The sequence below is a fragment of the Mauremys reevesii genome, linkage group 5 (genome assembly GCF_016161935.1).
Source record: "Mauremys reevesii isolate NIE-2019 linkage group 5, ASM1616193v1, whole genome shotgun sequence".
NCBI lineage: Eukaryota > Metazoa > Chordata > Testudines > Geoemydidae > Mauremys > Mauremys reevesii.
This window is the reverse complement of record NC_052627.1, coordinates 66892887-66918115: the sequence shown is the minus strand read 5'-3', so window position 1 is coordinate 66918115 and position 25229 is coordinate 66892887. Positions and strand designations below refer to the sequence as shown.

Genomic DNA, 25229 nt, shown 5'->3' with positions numbered 1-25229 from the left:
ACACAGTTACAATAACTAAGAGACTGCAAGCAGGTGGCCGGTGGATGCTGCCAGCAGGGTGGCGGCAGAGAGGCGCAACAAGCAAGTAAGATGCCTCTTATCCCCCACCTAGGCTGGCAAGAACCTCTCTGGGGAGATCTAGATAGTAGGAATTGACCAGTCCCACCACCCAGTGTATTGTAGAGTTCATTAGATTCCTTTCTTGAAGTGGCACAAACAGCAAAGTAACTTTGCCAGAAAAGTCAGAGGGGGTGGCAGAAAAACTTACAGTACCATGTGCCTCCTCTTATCTACACCTGCTCCCCCCCAAAAAAATATTATGGTTCTTCCTTTGCCTCCTAGGAAACGTAGGAGCGTTTACTGTCTTCTCTTTCCCCAAACATTCCTCCCCTCTGTCCCTCCAAGTTTCCAGTTTCCCGTTCCCTCTCCCATCACTGCAGCACCCTCCCCCAAAAAATCCTCCCTCTCTCCCATAACACACCTCATCTTCCCTAACCCAAGACTTCCCCCAAGTCTATCTTCCCCAAAGGAGTCTTGTGTCCTGACAATGGTGGTGTTCCCCTCCCCCACAAAATGGCTTATGTCCACAGCAACTCCCCTCTTCATCATATCTCATCAAGACTGAATTCTCAGTAAACCCATCACCACCAGCACTGTGCCCCCACAAAACTCACTCCTGACCTAAGCTCCATTCAGCTCCCTATCATTTGTCCTCCTGTGTTGAGTTCTGGGTGCTGTCCTAATACCTGAACCTCCTTCATGGGGTGCGAAGGGGGTGGAGGAGCTGCTGCTGGGGATCAGGGATCAGTCTTTCCTTTGGAGGCAGTGCAGCCCCTGCCTAGCTGGGTCCCCTGATCTGTTCTTAGAGCTAGTGAATAAAAGGTTATGGTGAGGGAGCCAACCAGTGAGTTGTGGCTCCAGAAAGAAGTCTCCTGTCTGTTCAGCAAAAGAGATAGACTGGCCCCTAATATTAGAGGACATTTTACCTCCTCCCTGCACATCTAGTCATCTCAATAAATCAGATGGGGAAGGAGATGGATAGAGCTGCATGAAGCAATGGGCTCAGACTGCTCCTTCCTACTGCCTCCTTCCCTCACCTCCAAGTGGGGGCTGAAAAGTAGGTGAAGTTACATTACTTCCAAGTTCTGCATGCACTGACTAGATCACCACACTGGTTCCTTTTGGCTTTAAAAATCTATGAAATCCTAAAGATGTCTCTGCCAACAAAGTCTAAAGGGAGAGACTATTGAGAAAAATGAAAAAATTCACAGAAATTCCATCAAAACTTTTCCTATTTATTTTTCTAAATTTAGAAAATTCATCATTCAAAATGTTCACTGAGATTACAAATGTCAATAGAGGTTGACTATCTCTATTCCAAAGGTCCCTCGATTAAAAGAATCAACAAACAAGGTAGTTGTGCCTGTTCTCCTCAAACAGAGACTGTCTTGGCCTGGCCCAGCTGCAGCACAAAATCGTTATCTATTTCCTCTCAGCCCAGGAATCTATCAGGCCCCATGCATTGCAAAGAAGCCATCCTTGTTTTGGACACTTTTTACTTCTCTTTCCCACACAAGCAATCATTTCTCCAGCAGAGATTAAAACACAAAATTGAAGTAATACACATGGCCAGGATGTAATTTTCAACAACTTTAAAAAAAAATTCTTCAAATGTGTCAAAGGGACTTCTCACTGAGGTCTAAAGGTCTGATTTTTAAATGGTATTTAGATGCCTAAAGAGCAATGAGAGTTCAGTGCAGATAGGTGCCCAGTGGGATTTTTAGAAATCCCACTAGGCACCTATTTGCATCTTTAGACACCTCATGCTTTTGAAAATATGACCCTATGTCCACAGCAAGTAAATCTGAAAACTAACTCATTTAAAAAAAATCCAAGTACAAAAAAATCTTTATAGAAAAAAGGAATTGGTGTCCTTACTAAGAGGTCTAAAAGAGTTGATTTCAATCATTGATAAGTGATACCAACTATATCCCCAGTGTTCCATCATAGTCTATAACAGGGGTCGGCAACCTCTGGCACGCGGCTCACCAGGGTAAGCGCCCTGGCAGGCTGGGGCAGTTTGTTTACCTGCCATGTCAGCTGGTTCAGCCGACTGTTGCTCCCACTGGCCGCGGTTCACCATCCCAGGCCAGTGTGGGCGGCGAGAAGCAACAGCCAGCACATCCCTTGCCTACTCTGCTTCCCACTGCCCCCATTAGCCTGGGACAGTGAACCGTGGCCAGTGGGAGCCACGATCAGCTGAACCTGCTGAAGCGGCAGGTAAACAAACTGGCCCGGCCTGCCAGGGTGCTTACCCTGGCGAGCCACGTGCCAGAGGTTGCCAACCCCTAGCCTATAATGTGATGTTAGTAATGTCACCCTAATGGACAGAAACTAACTCTTAACACTTATTCATCAAGGTAATCCTGTTGATTTAACTGATATGTTAAGTCAAAGAGACTACTCACTGAGTCAGGATTGCTTGTGGGTTTCAGTATCTTCCCTTAAAATACACAGGTCAGATTTGAGAGAGAAAGATTTTTTTTCACTCTTAAAATTCAGTACTGCTTACTTGTTTCAGTCCATAGCTGTATAACCTTTTTCCTCTTTTGGAATGTTTCAAAAAGGTGGTTTTGTTTTTTAATATGTCTGGTGAGAGACCTTTGCAGATGATCTTTATAACCAATGTATTTTTTTAAACTAGATTCATCAAGATTTGCGGTAATTCCAGAACTGACCCATGTTTCTCCTGAGCACAGAAAAAAACAGATGAGACAGGAGTCTGATCTGGCAATTTTAACTGCTTGAAAAGGGAACTCTGAAATCACGTGGCTGGGTATAAAAGGATTTTAACCAGGCACGATTTTAATAAATATTTAGAAATTCACTCTTTAACTATAGACCCATCCTTTAAGTTAAAAGAAACCTTTTAGAACTTAGACCCACCCTACAAAGTAAGGAAAAAAACACTCCGCCTACTTTAGAACATTATAGGCCACTGTGAATCCTTTGGCTTCAAATGAGTTATTCCATATATACATCAATGTAACTGAGATCAGAATCAGACTGTGTGACTAACTTAAAACAAAGAAGAACAGAAAAATAAAGCCCACAAGAGACAAACTGCAAACTGTTACTCCTCCTTACATAATGCTTTGGAAACAACAGAGCAATGAGAACAAAATTTCAGGAGGAAATCCCAGGGGAGCAATGGGATAAGATTTTCTGTAGAAGCCTGTAACTGTAGCAATGTCCCAAGCTGGCTTGAATTCCATTGCAAAACAGTTAGATATTTTAGCACTTCAACCATCCAGAACTAAATAGATGCTTCTAACTAGGAGTGTTGACGGAATTGTGCACATAGAGAAACATGTGCATATATGTGTGTTTTGGTTCTGCCCCAAAATTCAGCCTTTTTGGAGCCAAATCAATGCATCACTAGAACAAGTTTTCAACAGTGATTTTCCTCTCTCCCTTGGAGTTGTTTCTGAAAGCCCCTCTGGAGAATTTGTCAATTTATACAAAAGAATATATAATGTTGCAGCCACTACTCTGAAGCTAAACTCAAGACTTCTTGGTCCTTCATCTAACCTACCTCTTCATTTATAAAAATGAAAGAACATACAGAATAGCTCCTATTTTTGGTTAAGAAATGGTACTATGGTGTAACTCAGAAGCACAAGTTTCACTACTTGTGTGACATCTCCATTGTCATTTGCAGTGTTGTTGTAGCCATGTTGGTCCCAGGATATTAGAGACACAAAGTGGATGAGGTAATAGCTTTTAGTGGACCAGCTTCTGCTGGTGAAAGAAATAAGCTTTCAAGCTACACAGAGCTCTTCTTCAGGTGCCTTACCCATCTTGTCTCTAATATATTGCCCAGCAGTGATGCACATACAATGGGTATGCACAGGTTCTGTTGCTTTCTGCAAACTGAAGATCACTACTCATCTGTGAATAAGTGTAATTCCACTCTATAAGTATTTTATATACAGGTCTGGATAATATGTCTTTTTGAGATGGATTATTTCGATACAAGACTGGTGGCACTCTTAGGGACATCTTTAATTTGGAGAATTAAGAGGACAAAATTTAATTTCTTAATATTAATAAACATTACCATCAAAGCAAATTGAAATTGAATTAATCCCAGAAATGTGCAAATACCTCCACTAGCCAGGCTGCAGGGGCATTAAACCAGAAATAAATCGTAATAAGCCTTTTAAAAATTCTTATTTCCTGTCTGTGCCATCTTTTTTGTACTTCCTTAGTACTATCGCACAATGGAACATCACAAATGCCAAACATGTTTTACAACCCATGCAATCTGTGGTATTTTTGGTATCACAAGTAGATGCATTGTGGAATGCCTTCAGCAAATCAAAGTTCTAAGCGGGTTTTCACAGAGAACTTTTTTTAATGACTTAATTTAAGCCCCCACACCTGGCTAGGGGAGTAATTTAGCATGTATTACTGGCTTAACTCCATTTTCACTTTTGCTTTGTAGGTCACCTTTTTAAAAAAATGAAAATTAACACTATTATGGTACACTGTACTGAGAATCACAATGAGGGGAATACCCTTGTGGGATATTAGAGTGGCAGACATCATATGGACAAATATCAGCAGTATTGAAGTGGACTATAGGTGCGGCAAATAGATGTGAGGAATTAGGAAACCAGAGTAAAGAACAGATTCTCAAGGCTTATTTTCATTAGTGTGTCAGACAGAGTCAGGGGAGCATCAGCATGTCCGATGTATCACATGAACAAAGCACTGTGTTCTGGTCTGTGACCCAGACAGCCAGGCCTGATTGGTGTTATGTTGAGGAGAGGACTGTAGATCAGAGATCTGAATGTGTGGCTGAACAATGGGCACAAACAGAAGGAAACTTTGTTTGGGGGGGGCATATAATAGTTGAAGAGGTTTATACTTGGAGGAGGTGGTCTAAATCTTTTAAATGCTCTAAGATGAAGGGCTATTTAGAGGAGACAATGGGCTAAGACTGTGCAAACACTCAGGGCTGGCTCCAGGCACCAGCCGACCAAGCACGTGCTTGGGGCGGGGTGGCGCTCGGGGTTTTTTTTTATTTTTATTTTTTTTTGGTTCGGCCGGGCAGCAATGAAGGGGTTTTTTTTGTTTGTTTTGGCCGGGCAGCGCTCGGGGGGGGGGAGGGGCCTTTCGGTGGCGCTCGGGGGGGGCCTAAGGTGGTGTGGCACTTGGGCGGCTTTGGTCGCGTGGCGCTCGGGCAGGGGGCTTGGGCGGTGTGGCACTCCGGGGGGGGTGTTACGGCGGGGCAGCGCTCTTTTTTTTTTTCCCCCTGGGGCAGCAAAAAAGTTAGAGCCGGCCCTGCAAACACTACAACCTAGGTCAATAAGTTTCCTAAACCACGTGTGCAGTATGTGTGTCTAGTCCCTGCTAATGAACGGATATATGATGGTTTGTAATGGAGGCTCATGTTCATATGGCTCTTAGAACCAATCGTAAGAGCATGACCTTGCAGTGGGTGGAGGTTAAGGATGAAGCATGGCTCAGTGAGTTTGTGTTATATATTAGAAGACAAGGCGCATATTCTGTTATTGGGATTCAGTGCTAAGCAAGGCATTACAATAACTTTTATACTGATCTCTCGATTAATATCCAGGGACATACTTAAGGAAACAAATGTCTTCTTGGTCCCACACCAGAGGCAAACAGTTACCTCTCTTCTTTCACAAGCCACACTAAATCTTGGGCAAAGAAAATGAGTGAATTCTTGTCTGGGTTCCCTCAAATCAATCTGCTATGTAAGTCCCTGGTCCCTGTGAGTAAGTTCCATACAGAAGCCAGCAGGGAGGAAGGAAGAAGTAGCTAAAATAAGCAGATGGGTGGACAGGGCGGAAATAATAAACAGTGAAAGAGACTTCTATACTGGGGAAGATACTGGAAGAACTAATCAAGGACAGAATAAATGAACACTTGGAAAGTAAAGATAAATTAAACAATGGGATAGAACACAGAATGGCATTTGACAGAGTGCCTTTTTGAGAAGCTTGGGGTGATTATTGCTTAGATCTTCATACCTGCAGCCACCAAAGAAGTAAAATGCTACTCATAAATGTTGCTGACTAGCACATTTTGTGGTTTCTTTAAAATAACTGAATTGAAAATTCAAAACAACATCTCTCTAAATAAAGATATTTCAGACAGATTATAGGATAAGAATGCTGCCTGTAGAAAAAGATACAATGTGTTGAAACAGAACAAATGATGAAACTCCACACACTATTTTTTATGATTTAGAGAATATGTATTTGGGGCTTTCATAGAAGGGTTTCTCTGCCTGATTCTTTTTGATATTATAAAGCTGTCTTAAGAACTATCTGGACAATAATCAGGTGCTCTGCTGTGAACCAGAGGATAGCAGATCACACTATAATATCACTTAAATAATAAGTGAGAGCCCTTAATAGCACCAAATAGGCAAATAAAACTTCTAAATATATTAAAAGCATCATTGAACAGTTGCAAACATAAGACTTTCTACAAAAACTTGTCATAATATTCAGTCAGTTGAGTGAGATGTTATCTGAACACACACAATAACTTAGTTATTGTTAAGTTAATTATCAGTTTTATTGAACCCCAAGGCAAAATTACAGCAAAGCCTAAGGGGAAGAAAAGGGTGGGTAAACAGAGTATACCAGCCACATAGCACAGTAGCATTTTGGGATATATAAGGAGGCTACAAAATAGGCATAAATTCATCATAAAAGAGGAAATGAAAAGAGAACATCTGTGATGTATAAAAGATTCTAAAGGGTATTCACAGAAGGATGTTACAAAGCTATTTGAGCTAGTGTCAAATAAGAGTAGGAGATACAAACCTAAATGAAGGATTTTAGTAGATTTCTGTACACTGGTAGCAGTTAATATGTGGAACAAGCTACTAAGGGCCAATAGACATGAGTAGTCTAGATAGTTCTGAAAAGAACTACACAGATAGAATCATATTAACGCAGTCGCAAGCAGACACAACTGCATCAGAATCAAGAGTTGCACCCTTTTATGCCTGGTGGGAATTTGACCCATATTAAAATAAGATAAAATACTATAGGGCACAACTGCATCTTCAAAAGAACTTCACAGAATCTACCTGAAAAGGAAGTCATGGTGTGCTGTTAGTAGTAATTTCTTTGAACAGGTGTTGTACTGCCATCTAGCGATCACTGTGTATACTACATACAGGCCCAATAAAGAAAGTAACAGAATGCCAGTAGCCGTCACCTATGGCCCCCGACTAAAACCTCTTCAGCACATCATCACTGATCTACCACCTATCCTGAAGGATGATCCCTCACTCTCACAGACGTTGGGGGACAGGCCAATCCTCACTTACAGACGGCCCCCCAATCTGAAGCAAATACTCACCAGCAACCACACGCACCACACAACAAAAACACCAACTCAGGAACCAAACCCTGCAACAAACTCCAATGCCAACTCTGTCCACATATCTATTCAAGGGACACCATCATAGGACCTAACCACATCAGCCCACACCATCAGGGGCTCGTTCACCTGCACATCTACCAATGTGATATATGCCATCATGTGCCAGCAATGCCCCTCTGCCATGTACATTGGCCAAGCCGGACAGTCTCTATGCAAAAGAATAAATGGACCCAAATCTGACATCAGGAATCATAACATTCAAAAACCAGTAGGAGAACACTTCAATCTCCCTGGTCACTCAATAACAGACCTGAAAGTGGCAATTTTTCCACAAAAAAACATTCAAAAACAGACTACAATGTGAAACTCCAGAACTGGAATTAATTTGCAAACTGGACACCATTAGATTAGGCCTGAATAAAGACTGGGAGTGGTTGGGTCATTACAAAACCTAAATCTAATTTCCCCCTACTGTTACTCACACCTTCTTGTCAACTGTCTGAAATGGGTCACTCTCATTACCACTTCAAAAGTTATTTCTCCTCCCTTGGTATCCTGCTGTCAATTGAATTGTCTCATTAGACTGCCCTCACACTTGGTAAAGCAAATCACATCTTTTCATGTATTTATACCTGCTCCTGTATTTTTCATTCCATACATCTGATGAAGTGGGTTCTAGCCCACGAAAGCTTATGCCCAAATAAATTTGTTAGTCTCTAAGGTGCCACAAGAACTCCACGTTGTTGTTTTTGTGTGTATATTGTGAAATCCAGGAATCACTAATGTAATCACACATCTAAATCACTTCAGGCCTTGCAAAACTGAGCGGCGCAACACATATAAATATCTTTAAAAATCTGGGCATTAGTACACATATAGATCTGTACTTGTTGAATAATCTATACAAACCTTAAATTAATCTTCACCACATCCCCTGTAAGGTAGGAGAAATACCTGCTTATTTCACAGTTGAGGGTGGGTGGATTAGCTTGTTTCAAATAAGAAATTATCTAAACCTGAGACACAGAGGTTAACCCTGTGCTTTATCCAAGGCTACACAGTGAATAAATGGAGGAGCCAGATTAGAACCAAGGAGCTCCTAGTTTCCATTTCTACATGTAGTCCCCTGCTCATGCTGCTGCTCTAGTAATTGAGTAATCTCGTCCTCATATCAGGACCTCCCCGAACATTGATATTCATTGAGATACCAAAGTCAATGACCGTTGCCCAATTGTCCTGTATGGCAACTGGCCTAAAGGAGAAATATATCCTGCACTGGAGATAGGGAATGGGAAAGAGTGCTTCATATGGCTAAAGACAGAATTTTTTTAAAATGAAATCAAGAAATCAAAGTCAGATTTTCTGGCTGTGGAGCCAAAGAACCTACTATGATTCCATCACTTAGTTTCTACCATCGGCTACATATGCACACTTTCATAGTGGTTTTATACTGCCTCATATAACCAGTGTATTTTATCATCCTACCTCTACCTCTTATTGCTTGTACTAATAGTTTGCCTTGTTAGCACACTTTTATTTTTTCAATTTAATTCTTTACTGTATGCTGTTGCATAGGTTGCAGTTTCAATAAATGTATTTCATAGCCTGTTTTCTGTTAATCAGTCATCCTATTTTTCCAATTGTATTTGCTATTACTGCAGCTAATATTCAAAATATTTTCCCTTACCTAAATTCAATTTCAGTTTACTACTCAACAGCACGCACTGCTTAAATTATACTTCATAAAATTACAACACAATGTATGCTGTGATTTTAGTAGCAACCCACTAGACTATAGGAGACATTTACATTATGTCCTCTCTACGGGAAGGATGATCTTACGCTTAAGACACAGGAGTGGGACTCAGGACACTGATATTGTCTGTGGTTTTGCCACAATCTGCCTGTCTGATGCTGGGTATGTCACTTAGGCCATTGCTTTTCAATATGGTGCCCTTTAGTTAGGTACTAACATCTCTATGTAGGCACTGAAAAAAAAATCAGTGGTCTTATTTAAGAGGTGGAGAACCAAATTAATGCAGAACTCCCCATTAGTTATGATAGCGTGATATGGCACTATGACAAAGGGAAAATGTCCTGATTGTAAATTAAGTTTCAGGATGGATAGAAGCTAATTCTTGTGTACCAGATGTGTTAGGCTCCGATTCAGCAAGCTACGTAAGCACATGCCTACCTTTAAATGTTTGAATAGTCCCATTCATTTCAATAGGGCTACTCATGTGCATAAAGTAAAGCTTGTGTGTACGTAGCTTGCTGAATCAGATCCACAATCTTATGAAAACATAAAAAAGGTAGATACTTTGCCCATTTTTAATTAAATAAAGCCACTTGCAAAGATTAACTTATTGATATAGTAATTACATGTTTTATCTAGTGAATTGAATACAGAGACACTTAAGAAAGAAAATAACGTGGGTAACAAGAAATTTTAACTGCCATATTTTTCGTAAAAAAAGAAGTTTCCTAAATAGTCAATTGGAATGGTAGTGTAGGCTTGAGACCTGATCAACCTCATCCCCCACCCCTGCCATTAAACCAGCCTTGGGTGAAACTCAGGGAGTTCACCACTAAAATTGAAAAAAGGAATGTTCTGCTACTGATAAAGCACCCCCCACCTCAGGAATGTCCCTAATGAGAGTTATAACCACCAAGGTTGTGAAGACGCTGGGAAATTAAGGAGGATACAGAAAGAGACAACAAATGGCAAGATAAGCTCTGACTAGGGTTACCAGATAGCAACTGTGAAAAAAAAAAAACGGGACAGGGGGTGTGGGGTAATAGGCACCTATACAAGAAAAAGTCCCAAAAAAATGACTGTTCCTTTAAAAAATGGGACATCTGGTCACCCTAGCTCTGACCACCATTTTATGCTGACCATCTGCACAAATAGAGACGGTCACAATTAAGTTACAATTTGGGTGTGAAAGATAAAATGTAAATAACTTGGGCAGGAAGGAGGACACACAGGTGCCAGAGCGTAATTGGTTAAAATTTTTGTTATTTAGAAGTGTGGAATGATGTGAAAGGTTTAGTAAATGTGAAGGAGGGAGCTAGTTTTACCTATATAATGTAAATGAAAAATAAGGCTCTTTGGGAACCATTTCCAGACTGCGGTTCAACATCAAGCTGCTGGAACTCTGACCCCTCTGCACGACTCTGAAATGCAGAGGCATCACTGGGAACCCCCAGATGAATGAATCCTGACTGGCCATTGGGTGATATTTGTCTGTATATTGGGAGTGGTGAGCATAAGAGATTTGCTTGGTATATGTATTCTCTGTGTATGGCTAATATGGGGAGAGGGATAGCTCAGTGGTTTGAGCATTGGCCTGCTAAACCCAGGATTGTGAGTTCAATCTTTGAGGGGGCCACTTAGGGATCTGGGGCAAAAATTGGTCCTGCTAGTGAAGGCAGGGGGCTGGACTTGATGACCTTTCAAGGTCCCTTCCAGTTCTAGGAGATTGGCATATCTCCAATTATTACCTTTTAATAAATAGATGTTTAGAGCACAGCTGTGTAAGGCTCTTTCGCTGGGAAAAGGTTCCACAGACCTGTAGAGCCCTGAGCCCCGAGGGAAAGGGCAGGTACTTATATTGACCCGGGTTTCTTCCTGAGCCCTGTGGGTAAGGATATGAAGGGAAAGGATGTGGGGTGCCTAAATTGATTGGGTCACGCTTTGAGCCCTCAGTAGGGTATAGGCAGGGTGCCTTAAATTGAAAAGGTAACAGTAGCAACTGTGTGTAATTGGATATTTTTAAACCCTAAAGGGGAGGATAATGTGAAGCTCAAAATAAAAGCCTGAGGAGGTTTAGCATCCCTGGTCAGGTTGCTAATGTTATTGAGACTTCACTAACATGCTGATAACTAGCCTCTCATTACCCACCTTAAGTTATAACAGCACTATTTGGCACTCAAACTAGCAACCAATTTTACCACTTTTAGGCAATTGTTACAATACTGTACCAGCATGGTAAGGATGTGTGACTCTCACAAGCAAGAATTAGGCAAGAAGCTTCTCAGTATTAGCAGGATAGTAAATGCTTAATCCGTTTTAAGACGGGTAAAGTATGAGATGAAAACTGACCCCAAGTGTACCTTTATGTATCAATTTTGCATGTCCACCTTCACCAGTCTTTCTCACTGGATTCAAGGAAAAGTTCTTAGCCCCTCTAAAGCGCATACATATGCAAACACATACATACACAGCCCTGCACTTAGAGACCTGTTAGTTTTGCACAACTCTAATCAGTTTTCATTTTACAGATTCCAGCATGCAAAGAACATATGCTACAAGAATGTCATTATTTCCACCAGTAAAACCGTTTTTAATGGTTAAAAACTGAACAAAATTCATAATTTTCACACATTTGGCTCAGGTGTAAATTGGCCTTTTTCAGAAAAAAGACATTACTTACTCAGCAAAATTTCCACTGAGTTCAGTAATTGGCAGATTGGACCCTTAACTGGGAAAGCAGTCTTCTATTGAAATGGAAGATTTTTCAACTATTTAAAGAAAATAGATTTCAAGTTGAACCCCCTTATTAAAAACCTAGGATATTCTAAATTGTAGTCCTAAACACTTCATCCCAAAGCTGTCCTGTAGTGTGTCAGGTGCTTACTGTCACATTTCTGTTTTATAAAGGAAACAGTCAAATTTGAGGCAAGAGAGTAATATATTTAGGAAAACTGTGTAATTTCTCTCTTATCTGTGTCAAGGTGACGTTTTTCCACACAGATCCAGTATCTCCACCAATTGATTCTGATAACCATATGTTTCTGGAACATTGCTCTTTCAAATATTTCAGGTATGTGGCACTTTCACAACATGACACATTAGGCCAAATATTCATACACGAGAGGAAGCAGGTAATTGTGAGTGAAATATGCAGTAGCAGCATGTGCCAAGTTGCCATGCCTGATGACATCTGAAAATTGGGAAGGTGGATGATTGTAGGACAAAAATATGGACACAAGGTCATTTTCTACTCTCAGTAATAGCATTGTAAATCTAGAGAAGTCTGAAAACTGAAGTTGATGGATTTACATATATAACTGAGAGCAGAAGCTGGCTATTGACTTTGATGGGAGCTTGATTGGATCATAGGTTTTGATCCTGTGATATGCAGAGTCCTATTAACTTCCGTTGGAGTTGGGGAGCACAGCATTTTGTGTGGAAGTGAGCAACAGCTTGTTTGCTTTAATATCACCCTTTTTTCTACAATGAGTTAATGATTAAATTATTAGAAGTTCACCCTTCCCTGGCAGATAACTAAATTTCTCTTTTCTTTACATGTTTTCCTCAAACAGTAGATTTGGGAGAGCAGGGTGTGAGTTTTTGAGGAAGTGGAGAATTTGTGGCCCTCCCAGAGGGGATCAGGAAGTCACTGCAGGAACCAGTTCAGATGGTAGAAGTTTCCCTCTCTTGAGAGGACAAGGTCCCAGAGCAAATGAGAGATGCATGTGCGTTTGTTAATACTGCAATTCTAGCAGTAACAGACTCACAATATCTGACACCTTCTTTAATCTAGGACAGGGTGTCAAATACTGAGTTTAAGGGCCGGATTAAGCCATTTGACATACAGTATTTATGTAGCCCACATGACATTTAGCATCTATCCTTTCAATATTTTTAAAGTCGTTCTTTAGCCCTTGTGGTTTCAAGGTTGGGTGACCAGATGTCCCAATTTTATAGGGACAGTCCCAATATTTGGGTTTTTTTCTTATATAGGCTCCTATTACCCCCTACCCCCATCCTGATTTTTCACACTTGCTATATGGTTACCTATTTCAAAGACAAACTTTCTGACCATCACCTGACTGTAACCAATGCAGAAATGGCTGCCTCAGCCTGCAGAGGACTGAATCAAGACCCATTGGGGGTATTTACTCTAACACCCAGTTATGGCACTTTAACATAAGCATTAACTATTTAAATCACTTATTGTTTTAGCAGACAGCAGAGGGAAGGAGGTGGGAGGGAAGTCCACAGGGTGTTCAGATTTGAAAGTTGCTTCAGGAGAGGAAATGCAGAGGGATAAAAAGAGGACTAACACCAAGACAGGGAAGAGGGAGTGAAACAGAAAAAGGTTGATGGGGAAGTAAGAGAAGCAAAGCACAAAAATAGCATTGTTCCTAAAGGTGAGAATATTTTCCCCATTGAATGATGCTGAACGAGACAAAGTACAGAACAAATAATGAAAGTTTACTTTCCACATAAAGGCTATAATTTACACTTGGTCTTAGTCCCATTGACATTAAGGTGAGTGGATTGTGGAGAAAGGCTGGTATCTCCAATAGCCCTAAATTGATGCTTTGGTCCACAGATAATAATGGAATTGGGCCCTCTATTATAGGTCATACTAAAAACATATCCCATTGATATCTAAGCACTACCAGCATTATAACGGAGGCAGATATATAATCACTTGGGTATTATTATTACAAGCTGTATTAGTAAAGTGTTAGTTGATAGACACATGCAGAAATTTCTTCAGCTTCTGACTTTTGAAAGCAAGATTTTGATCCAATCAAATCCATTTACAAATTATAATAGTCACATAGAGATATCATCCTCTCTCTGACTGGGAGTTACACAAGCAATAAAAACTACATGCCCACATGGGGAAGACAAGATAAGACTTCTTAGTTCAGCACAATGTATATCCTCCTTGTTTTTCTATATGAATAGCTTCTGGCAATGCATTTCTACAATGTTAAATTCAGAACAAACAAAAAAATCTAACATTTCTCTGTCATCTGCTAAAGCAGCTAGACAGGAATTAGAATCCCAAGGGCCATCATTGTTTTACATGAGGAAGTAAAAGTGTCACATCTAGTCAGCTTGTTTGTCAACTACTTTACTCTCATGTCAAATTTTAAAAAGTATAGTTCAGGGAACATTGCAGAAGGGAAACTGAAACTCCACCTAGCCCATTCCATTTCACCTCGAGTGACATTTAAAGAACCTTGACAGTAAAGAAGATGTACTGAGGAGAGCCCTTCAGGTCAAGCTAGTAAGCACTGAGTTTCAAATTTTAGTATTATTCTGAACATCTTTAAAATAAAATGTTATCCCCTATTAACTTTGTGCGCATGGGGAGGTATAGTGAATGTAAACAGGGATTTATAGTGAACAAAACTGTGCAGCCTCAACTAAATACATAATGTTTGCTAATGCACAGATTAACATGATAATGTACTCAAAATCATAGGACTGGAAGGGATCTTGAGAAGTCATCTAGTCCAGTCCCCTGCACTCAAGGCAGGTCTAAGTATTATCTAGACCATTCCAGACAGGTGTTTGTCTAACCTGCTCTTAAAAATCTCCAGTGATGGAGATTCCACAACCTCCCTAGGCAATTTATTCCAGTGCTTAACCACCCTGAAAATTAGAAAGCTTTCCTAATGTCCAACCTAAACCTTCCTTGCTGCAATTGAAGCCCATTGCTTTTTGTCCTATCCTCAGAGGTTAACAACAATTTTTCTCCCTCCTCCTTGTAACAGCCTTTTATGTACTTGAAAACTGTTATGCCCCCCCTCTCAGTCTTCTCTTCTCCACACTAAACAAACTTCATTTTTTTAAATCTTCCCTGATAGGTCATGTTTTCTAAACTTTTCACCATTAATGATTGTTTTATCATTGCAGAAACAGACTGTCTGAAGCAGGCTATGAACTTTGTTGAACAAAATGGTTAATTTGCCTCTCCCTGTGGAAGTATAGTTTCCATTGCCATTAATAGACATTATAAGAGTTTAATTATAGTATATGCATGTCTACGTGAACCCAGTGATGAGCTACCAAAATATTAACAACCGGTTCCCTCCTCCTCACCCCATGAGGGTGACCCCACCCACCCCTGGGGACTCCTGCCCTGCCCCCCAGGACCCCTGCCCTATCCACCCCATTCCCTGTCCCTTAATTGCCCCCTACCACCCCTCCAACCCCTCCTCTTATTCCTGATAGCACCCCAGGACCCCCGCCCCATCCTACCACCCCTTCTCTCTGTCCCAACTGCCCCTGGAACCCCTGCCCCTGACTGCCTCCCACCACCCCATCCATCCCCTGGTCCTTCCTGACTGCCCCCCCAGGACCCTTGCCCCCATTCAATTCCCCGGTTCCCTGCCCTCTGACCACCCCCAGTCCCGACCCTAATCCACCCCCGCCCTCTATCCAACACCCTCTCCCTGCTCCCTGTCCCCCTTACCCTGCTGCTTGGAGATGGGAGCCGTGCCACCCAAAGTCGGGGCTGGGAGCCACAGGCGCTGGGCTGCAGTCAGGGTCCAGGTTGGCGTCTGGGTCCAGCCCGGAGCCTCACCGCCCAGCCGGAGTTGGGGTCCGGCGCGGAGACGCGCCGCCCGCCAGCCAGAGTCAGAGCCGCGCTGCCCAGAGTCGGGGCCAGGGTCCAAGCCGTGCCGCCCGGCCAGAGTCGGGTCCGGATCAGCGTCGGGGGCCGGCCCGGAGCCGCGCCGCCCAGAGTCGGGGCCAGAGGCTGGCCCAGAGCCGCGCTGCCCGCCGGGCCAGAGTCAGCCGGGTCGGGGTCAGGGTCAGAGCCGGGGACCGTCCCGGAGCTGCGCCGCCTGGCCAGGGACGTGCGGCTCCTCCCCCCACCCCAGCCCACCCAGCTTACCTGCAGTAAGCTGCTGCTGCTTCCTTCTCAGCCCTCCCAGGCTTCCCGTGCTAACAGCTGATTGGTGGGAACAGGGGCGGCTCTACAAAGTAGGCTGCCCCAAGCAGCGCGGAGCGCTGCGCCGCCCTTCCCCGGTCCCGCGGCGGGTCCCCTCTTCCCGCGGCTCCGGTTGAGCTCCTGCCGGCATGCCTGCGGCAGGTCCACCGGAGCCCGGGACCAGCGGACCTGCCGCAGTCATGCCTGCGGGAGCTCAACCGAGCCGCGGGAAGATGGGACCCGCGCAGTCATGCCTGCGGCAGGTCCGCTCGTTCCGGGCTCCGGTGGACCTGCCGCAGGCATGCCGGCGGGAGCTCAACCGGAGCCAAATGCCGCCCCCCCGGGAAACGGCCGCCCCAAGCGCCTGCTTGGTGCGCTGGGGTCTAGAGCCGCCCCTGGGTGGGAAGCCTGGAGGGGGAGCCTCCAGAGGAGGAGACAAAGCTGGAGCCAGGTGAGCTGGGACTGGGGGCAGGGCAGGGCGCTGCTGGTGTTAAATTTAAAAGCCCTTTACAACCGGTTCTAAAAGGGTTTCTAAATTTAACAACCGGTTCGCGCGAACCGGCTGCAGCTCACCATTGGGTGAACCCCACCATTAGGAAATTCAAGGGGGGATTTGAGTTGGAGGCAGGCACACTGTAGGAAATATGTCTCTACCTAAAGGAGTTGGTGTAAGTAAAGGCAAGCAGGGAGAAACCTAGTTCGCCCTTCTGCTAAAAGATGGTTTTGTGGTTAGGGCTGTGACAGGGGATTCAGGAAATCTGAGGTTTTGTACTGATTTAATTCTCACTCCCCTCATTGAAAAATTACATGATAGCATCCTTTGTGTATATGGACATGTGTTATTCAGCGATAACAAATATTTAAAGGGAAAAAAATCTATTCTATCAGCTTTCTACCTAAATTTCTGTATGCTTATTGTGTTCAGTTCCTCATTTGTCACTGTGTAACTACAGTATACTTGGGCCAGATCCACAGCTGGTAATAACTGGTGTAGCTCCATTGACTTCTAGAGAGAAGGGATTGTTTACATCACCTAAGGTTCTTTATCCTATATTCACATCAGCATAGTTTATAGTGAAGAAATGTTTACCTAAAAAGAAAGATTAGATGATAGACAGAAAAGCTTAAAATAAAAAGTAGCTACTAAATGACAGCCATTATGAGCTCTGAGTTAGAAAAGTTAACTCTGGGAATTTTTAGTTGGTAAACAGATGTTTGTAGGTGCTTTTTTTTTTAAATCACCCTTCTTAAAATGTTCTTGTCAGTTGTGAAAATTCATGATATGATTGTTTGATGACCCTGAGTGGAACCTCTCTTTGAAGGAGAAGAATTAGTCACAGATTAAAAATATAGTACAACCTTACTATATTTTCCTTAAGCTTTATATTTGTCTCTGTCAGTAGGTTCCACTCACCTCTTGGGCACCTCTTCCTGGCCACTACCAGGGATTAGCTCCTTTCAGTTGCTACACCTTCCTCTGGAGATGTCTTTACCTAACACTGCAACACCAAGTGCTCCTTCTTCATGATTTGGCCATCTGGCCAAGTCACTATGCTTGTTTACCTCTTCCAGAGCAGCAAAGTCTTTAGGGGCAAACTAGCTCAGTTTTCCCATTCACTACCTAGCCAGTATCACCTCCCTAGTACATCCTCTACAGTCCCTTTCTATATACAGCCTCTGGGCTTTATATAGGCCCCTCCTATTCCCATCCAGCTGAGCATCATTTAATCAATCCCTGCTCCCTGCCTCCTCCTCCACCTGGAGAGTTAATTGGTCCAACTAGCCATCTTAACTCCTCCGGGACTTGTAGGGGTGGTCACCCCATCATAAGCCCCCAACATTAGAGTTAAAGGATTGCAGAGGGCTCAAATTCCCAATACTACGCCATGGCTGAGAATATAGTCATGCCACTGTAGCTGCTTGGCTGCAGTTAATACAGTCTCCTAATATTTCCCCCTATGAAAAGTTGTTTGGTTTGGACCTGTGATCCAAACTATCCAAAAGGCCCAAGGCAAAAAAAGGAGCAGTTTAAAGTACTCTAAAGGACTGTTTTCCTGAGGTGGAGAGGATGGTGGATTAGAGACTGTGGGCTGATGGAAACCATTTTGAAAGACTTTTCTTTCTTTGAGACAAATACATCTTGCAAGGTAAGCTGGGAAGTGTAATACCAATAAAAACATGTGGTCCACCATTTTGAAGGCTAAGTCATTCCTGAATGGCGTGTGCTAGAAAGTAGAGGCAGCATTTCAGAATGGTTGACTTAATGATTTTCACAGGGCCTTTTTGTAAATAGGACCCCTTTCCCTGTAGACTGGTTCAGTGAGGAACAGGATGGTGAGTAAGCCAATTGCTGCCCAAAGAACAGAAGCTCTGAGGCTCAACTTCAGATTTGTTGTTTTATTTTAAGTTCCACACAAATAGTAGATTAAAAGAACATTGAGGTTGGAAAGAAAAGCACTCAAAGCCAGAGAACGCTGAAATTAAGGATGTATGCATGACTTTATCTTTGCTTTCCTTGTGTGACTCTATTACTACATGGCCTACCTATCTATCTACCCCAAGTCTTATATACAATCTCATACTATAATTTGCCATGACATTGGAGTCTTGGTGGTGTAGGAAATTGTGAGTAAATGGAGACAGAAAGGGGGATCCACAGTGGTCTGTAATCATGTGTAGGGGCAATGATGTGTTCCTTCATATCCGCCATCTACACTCCCTCATCCCAAAGAAGCGGCCCCATCCCTCAGGGAAAAAACACAACTATTAAATCAGGATTTTTTAACTGGACTTTCTTTTCATTAGCAAGCAGGAATCATCTCTTTAACAATTCCTGCACAGAGGCCCAGAATAATGGGTAACTTCTTACAAATGCTGAGACGTGGATGTTCTGTGACTGTTCTGCCAACTGCTGCCAGCATATCCCCACCTTTCAGATGCTAAATTTGTCACTAGCAATATATTCCATTTGCCTACCTGAGCAGCTAGAATCCAGAACTAGAGATGCTACCTGCCTGAGCTTATAGATTTTAAATGCAGAAGAGACCATTATGCTCATGTAGTCTGATTTTTGGCATAACATAGGCCACTGAATTTCACTAAGCAGTTTCTGTGTCAAGTCAATAACTCATGGTTAGGCTAGAGCATATTTTAAATCAAGGTTGGATGTCTTTCTAAAAGACTTCAAGTAATGGAGAATCCACCACACTGATTGAGTTGTTTCAATGGATAATTACCCTTACTGTAAAGAAATTGTGACTTGTTTCTGTCTGAATTTGTCTAGCTTCAGTTTCCAGCCATTGGATCTTGCTATGTCATTGTTTTCTAGACTGAACAGCCCTCTTTTATGCTTTGAAAGCTTTGTTAGTTAGAGAGAGATTTCCCATTCACACACCAGAGAACACTGATAGAACTAATGAAAAAACATTTTGCTGCCTTGAAAGTTAAGTGTTATCACTGTACTCTAGCAGTTCAGAACATTTTTTAAAAGTTCAGATTCTGGTTTAAAAATAAATGAGGAGTCAAATTGAAAGAGAATTGGGCAGGGGTGACACCAGCCTCTTTCCAGTGGGGGAGAAGGGGCTAAGGGGGGGCTGAGGCCCACCTCAGCCCCCATTCACCATGAGACCCCAATCCTGCCCCTCCCCTCCCCACAAGGCCCTGGCCCCTGGCCAGGTTAGCGGCCAGAAGCCGGAGCCAAGCAGTGCGTGTTGCTGGCTGATTGCAGATGGTAAGGCCACCCATGGAGGGGGACCTGGCTTCAGGGCAGACACAGCCCTTGCGGTGCTCGGGGAGCAGCAACAATGGGGCAGGGCCCAGGGGCAGGTCAGTACAGGCCACTGTGGGGAGCCACAGACTCTCCACCTGCCCTTGGTGGTGTGACTCGGAGGGTGGGGTCATGGGCTGTGGGCTGCCCTTGGACACCCCTGCCCCCCACCCCAGGGCTCACTCCTGTGCTGCTGCTGGAGCTGTGTGCTCAGCCAGCAGCCACTGCTGTCTCTGCTCTGCATTCAGGTGGCCAGAGAGCGGCAGCTGCTACAGGGTGGCTAATGCAAAATTTTGGGTGGCTATAGTCTCCACAACCCCCACCTCCCAAATACCACCCCTGAAATTTGGTATTTTATTTTTTCCAGCCCTATCATAGAATATTAGGGTTGGAAGGGACCTCACGAGATCATCTAGTCCAACCCCCTGCTCAAAGCAGAACTAAGCCTCAAATGGCTCCCTCAAGGATTGAACTCACAACCCTGGGTTTAGCAGGCCAAGACTCAAATCACTGAACTATCCCTCCTCCCATTGAGTCATTTAACAGCCTGTCTCTCTAACCTAGGTTATATATATACATACATAAAATATAGGGAAATACGTACCACAAAGATTGATGGTGAGGTTAGAAAGTGAAAAACTTTGAGAACTACATAGTTCTCATGTAAATTTTTCAAAAGCATTGCCTTTTGCACTACACTAAATATTTGTTTGCCCATGCAGTGGACTTTCAATGGGACTTAGCTCCTAAATCACTTAGGTGCTTTGGAAATACTTTTTTTTTTCTTTAAGCTGTGTATTTCTGTCCTAGGAATATTTGTAGGTTAGAAACTACAATGCTTCATAGCTAAGATGAAAACAGAAATGTCTCAGATATAAAGTAAGGAGACAAATTAATTTCAAAAGTCTATGTGAAAAAGTGTTCCAATTTAGCTGCTTTTCAGAAGAAAACTTCCATTAGATCAATTTCTATATTCCAGTGACAGTTCGCATTTAAGTGTGCTCTGTGTGTGTGTGGTTTTCCAGGAGACTATTAACTAAGCACTCTTGTAAGGTAATATGCCAGAAATGTATGTAAAGCTATACCTAACAGTAGTGAATACTTGTCTTGTTAATTTTGAGTTTATCCTGGCAACTTGTAATACCATCAGCAAACAAATATCCACTGCCCTAATTGATAATGTCTTCCAAATTTTTTCCTTCTTAAAAAAAAATCCATTGCAAGCTATGTCTAACTTTTAAGATATTATGAAAATGATCACAAGATTGTGCAAATGTTTCATGTCTTGAAACTGAGATGGCATATAATCATATACACAAAAGGGCATTTGATGCTGGGGTTGTAGTGTATATTTGGGTCTAGATGGAAGGAGCGAGCTCAAGATGGTGTTTCTGCCTTTATTGGGGCAGGAATGTATCATGTGTTGTTGTGATCTGGTTTAGCAGTAATTTCCCTCTTCACTCAGTCTTGCAGTCTGCTGCAGAAGGCTCGAGACAATTATTCCCTTCTCACCATTTAAAACCAGCACCTTATTTTTCTCGCTTCCATTTGCACACCTGTGCATGAGAAACAGAGACATGCAGAAAGTTCTAACATTGGCAGGCCAAGTCAGAAGCCACACCTCCACTCTGAAGCTTTCCTTTTCAGAATACTATGGTATCAAGTCAACAAAGCATTTATGCATGTAATTAACTTGAAATACAAGAGTAGTCCCACTGAAATCAATGCATTTTGCTGGACTGGGACCAATGTGATATGGCAGTCACACAAACCTACCTTTCAGATGACTATTTTTAATAAACAAGTCTCATTCGCAAATTCCTATCACCTATCCTACCATTACTTACAGTCCTTTAGTGTTTGGAGTTTGTTGACCTTCTCTTGGGTGCTAATGTTGTTGGAATGTGGAAGAGGTTTGTTGATACTGTACAGCAGGCGTTAGATATTTAAGTCCCAGAATGTGCTGAGTACAGAGCAAGAACTTGGCCAACACTGCTCTCTCTGTGCAAGGATGCTGCTTTTGCTTCCCTTCACTATTGACAGTAACTGTTCCTTCTTTATTATTTACGCTGTTTTACAGTACGGTCACATGAGGCGATGTGATTTTCCTATTATTGTTTAGTATTTCTACCCAAGTAGCTCCCAGAGGCCCCAACACAGCACCCATTTACTAGGTTCTGTACAAACACATACAAAGACATAGCCCTATGGAGCTTATGTTCTAAGAAGTGGTCTAATGGACTATGCATGGGATTTTGATTAATGAATGCTTGTGCGCTACTCTGTGCTGTTACAATGACTATCTCTTCAGCCTTGTTAAGTGTCTTTGGGCAAGATTACACACTGTGCTGATGCTCAAGAGCAGAGGGAGGGCACAGGGTGCCTTCTATTTGCACCCATGTGTGATGAAGTGGGATTTTTTTGTAATATTTTGATGAATCCTATATGTGCCTCAGTTTTCTTTTGTACATTGCATTGCTATCCAGAGGTGGGGAAAAAAAGGTTAAGTCTGCTCTCAGGGCAGCACATAAGACATGAGAGTGTGTGTTGCCATCTCTCTGAGCACGAGTGGGTCATTAAGGAACTGGCTGGAATGTGCTGAAAGTGACCCATATCAGTGCAGAATCCAAAAGAGACCATGGGAAGCCCCAGTGACCAGAACATCCTAGCAAACAATGACCTAGAGGAAGGATGTCCCCCCAGCCTCTCAGCAGGACACTGAGCAGAGACCAGCAGAGGTGCATTAGATCATGAAGTGTGTACAAGCCTCTGACTAGGAATCTATCTCCATTGGCCTCACTGGGAAGAGCTCACATGAAACAGGAGTGCTTGAGCTTCGAGCCTCAGACTCAGAAGCATTGAAGCTGTATCAGGGCTGTAACTACACATTTTAGTGCCCAGGGTGAGCAAGCATATTTGCACTCCCTCCTAGACCTCAACATGGGACTCTTATTCCTACTCCCATCCTGCCCTGTCCTACCCTGCAATTCCCACTCACATTGTTTGGAGAATTTTTACCTCACTCCCACTATTATGGCACTAGGTCCTGCAGGATCTCAGTCCTGCAAGACTCTACCCCCTACCATTTTCCTACCACTGATCCTGTGGATCCATGATATCAGAGTTTTGGTTCTGGGCACAGTGTGGTTTTTGTGTTCCTTTGAGCCCAAGGACTATGCAACACTACAACCTAAAATGAATGGGGAGATACCAGGACCAGAGCCCTCTTCTCTCTGCTGTGACCATGCCCCGGGCTCTAGAATGCACTATGCATATTTCAGTATATTGGGTGAAATTCTGGCCCCATTAGAGTCAATGGGAGTTTTGCCAGGGACTTCACTGGCATCAGTATTTCACCTATTGTCTTAGTGAGCTCCCCCTGGGACGGTGTACCACCACAGTGCCCCCAATGTGGGCCCAGACCTTAGGAGCACGTAATAAAGTCCTTGCCTGTTCTGACTTAATTTCCCCATCTGTAAAGGCATATAATACATGCCTAAGAGAGAGATTGTAATGGTTAATGAGCCAATGTTTGTGAAGCACTAATTATTAATAGGAGGCCACCATCAAGACAATGAGAGAAGTGGTAATCCAAAGACACTCCTTCCTTTGCTATAAAGTTTGACAGTTAAATTGTTGCAGGGGAGGAGAAGGCATGCATTTATTTTGCTTACCCTATAAAAGTCTAGTAGGTGGCAGGTGTCCAATTCCCTGATGAACCAGACATGGAAGTGAGCTTGGGGAAAGATGTCCCCTAAAGAACCTGGGGAACAAGTTTGGGGGTCCAAATATCTAGTACAGCAAGGAGATAATCCCTCCTGCCTTATACACTCAGCCCTCTTATGAGGGAGCATAGTAGGGTTCCAGCAATGGGCTGGGACCAGCTGTGGTGGGGTAGGGGACTAACAGCAAACGTCACCAGATGGAAATGATTAAGGAAGGACTCATGACCTGTACTATGAGTTTTTGCTAATTAGTTCCCAGATGAGTGAAGTTAATAAGTTGCAGCCTAATTAAACCACACAAACCTTCCATTTTGTCTTTCTTCCCACACGTCTGGGACAACCATGTAGATATCTGACTAGAAGCCTGAAACAAAGCCCAATTAAGGGGGTTTCTATTGATTTCTCTCAGCTTTAGATCAGGCCCTAAATGTACAGATAAGATGTTGATTGCACTGATTCTAGGGCTCCATTCTGCTTGTAGCATTTTGTTGCTGAATATTTAGCAGAAAGATCTAGCTCAGGGTTTCTCAAACTGGGGGTTGTGACCCCTCCAGGGGTCATGAGGTTATTACATGGGGGGTTGTGAGCTGTCAGCTTCTACCCGCACACCCCACTTCACCTCCAGCATTTATAATAGTGTTAAATATAAAAAGTGTTTTAATTTATAAAGGGGGTCACACTCAGAGGCTTGATGTGTGAAAGGGCTCTCCAATATAACTTTGAGAACCACTGATCTAGCTAATATCACAATACTGAACTGTTTCCAATAACCTTCCCAGATGCTGACTGCCCCAACTGTCCCCTACACAGTTCCTAAAACTGCCAGCTTCTCTCCTGGATGACTTCTTCCATGCAATTGTGTCTTCAGTATAACAATCTGTGGTACCTTGAGATAATAAAAAATGTAATATAAAGGCCATAACGATACTATACAGAGTGCATTATTCAGTCTTGCATTTAATTCAGTGTAGATCTAGATCTGTAATAAAAGGTGCTTGTGTTGGTTGTAAAAATTAATGTTGAAATATAATATCTAGGGCTCAGAGGAGCAAAGTGAAGGAGACAGGCTGAGCAGAAATCAGTGTCTGAAGGCCACCCAATACAGTTATACTACAAGCCCCTTAATCACTATTGCAAAGATATTGGCAATACTGCTGTACTCTAGCAATCTTGTGGTGTCTGTCTTAGAGCCTTTGCTCCTGGAGGCATAGGATTATGTGAGATCCTCCGTTTTTCATTTTTTTTTTTTAAAGTAAGTTTCTGGCCCACGTGGATGCGTAGAAAAAGCTTGGAAACATGAACCAAGTGCATCCTAGAGGTTCAGAAACCAAAAGGTAAAGAAAAAGAACCCAACATGTTTTGTTTTTTTAAATCTCATGATTTTTAAAATTCATGATTTTTGAATGTTGGGGTTGGCAATACTGAAATAGTGAGCATATTAATAGCTGGACATTTGTCACCTGCATTATTGTTAACCATGGTATTTGCCATTCTAAATATAGGGATTCCCAGAAATACTGCAGTAAGATCAACACCTGAAACATGGCACACATTCTGGGCCCTTTCAGCATTTAGGAAACGAAAAGGGGGTGGAAGTTGGCCATAGAATGTACTCATACA

The 25229-nt window shown here is 42.8% G+C and overlaps 1 protein-coding gene across 6 annotated transcripts in view; it reads right to left on the bottom strand.

Moving 5' to 3' along the window:
• Window positions 1–17762, bottom strand: part of TLL1 (tolloid like 1) — a 388529-nt gene extending 370767 nt beyond the window's left edge. For all 6 annotated transcript variants that reach the window (XM_039540242.1, XM_039540243.1, XM_039540241.1 and 3 more), the window contains exon 1: window positions 17533–17762. The gene's annotated coding sequence lies outside the window, so the exon portion shown is untranslated. The remainder of the gene's footprint in view (window positions 1–17532) is intronic.
• Between the last annotated feature and the right edge of the window lie 7467 nt (window positions 17763–25229).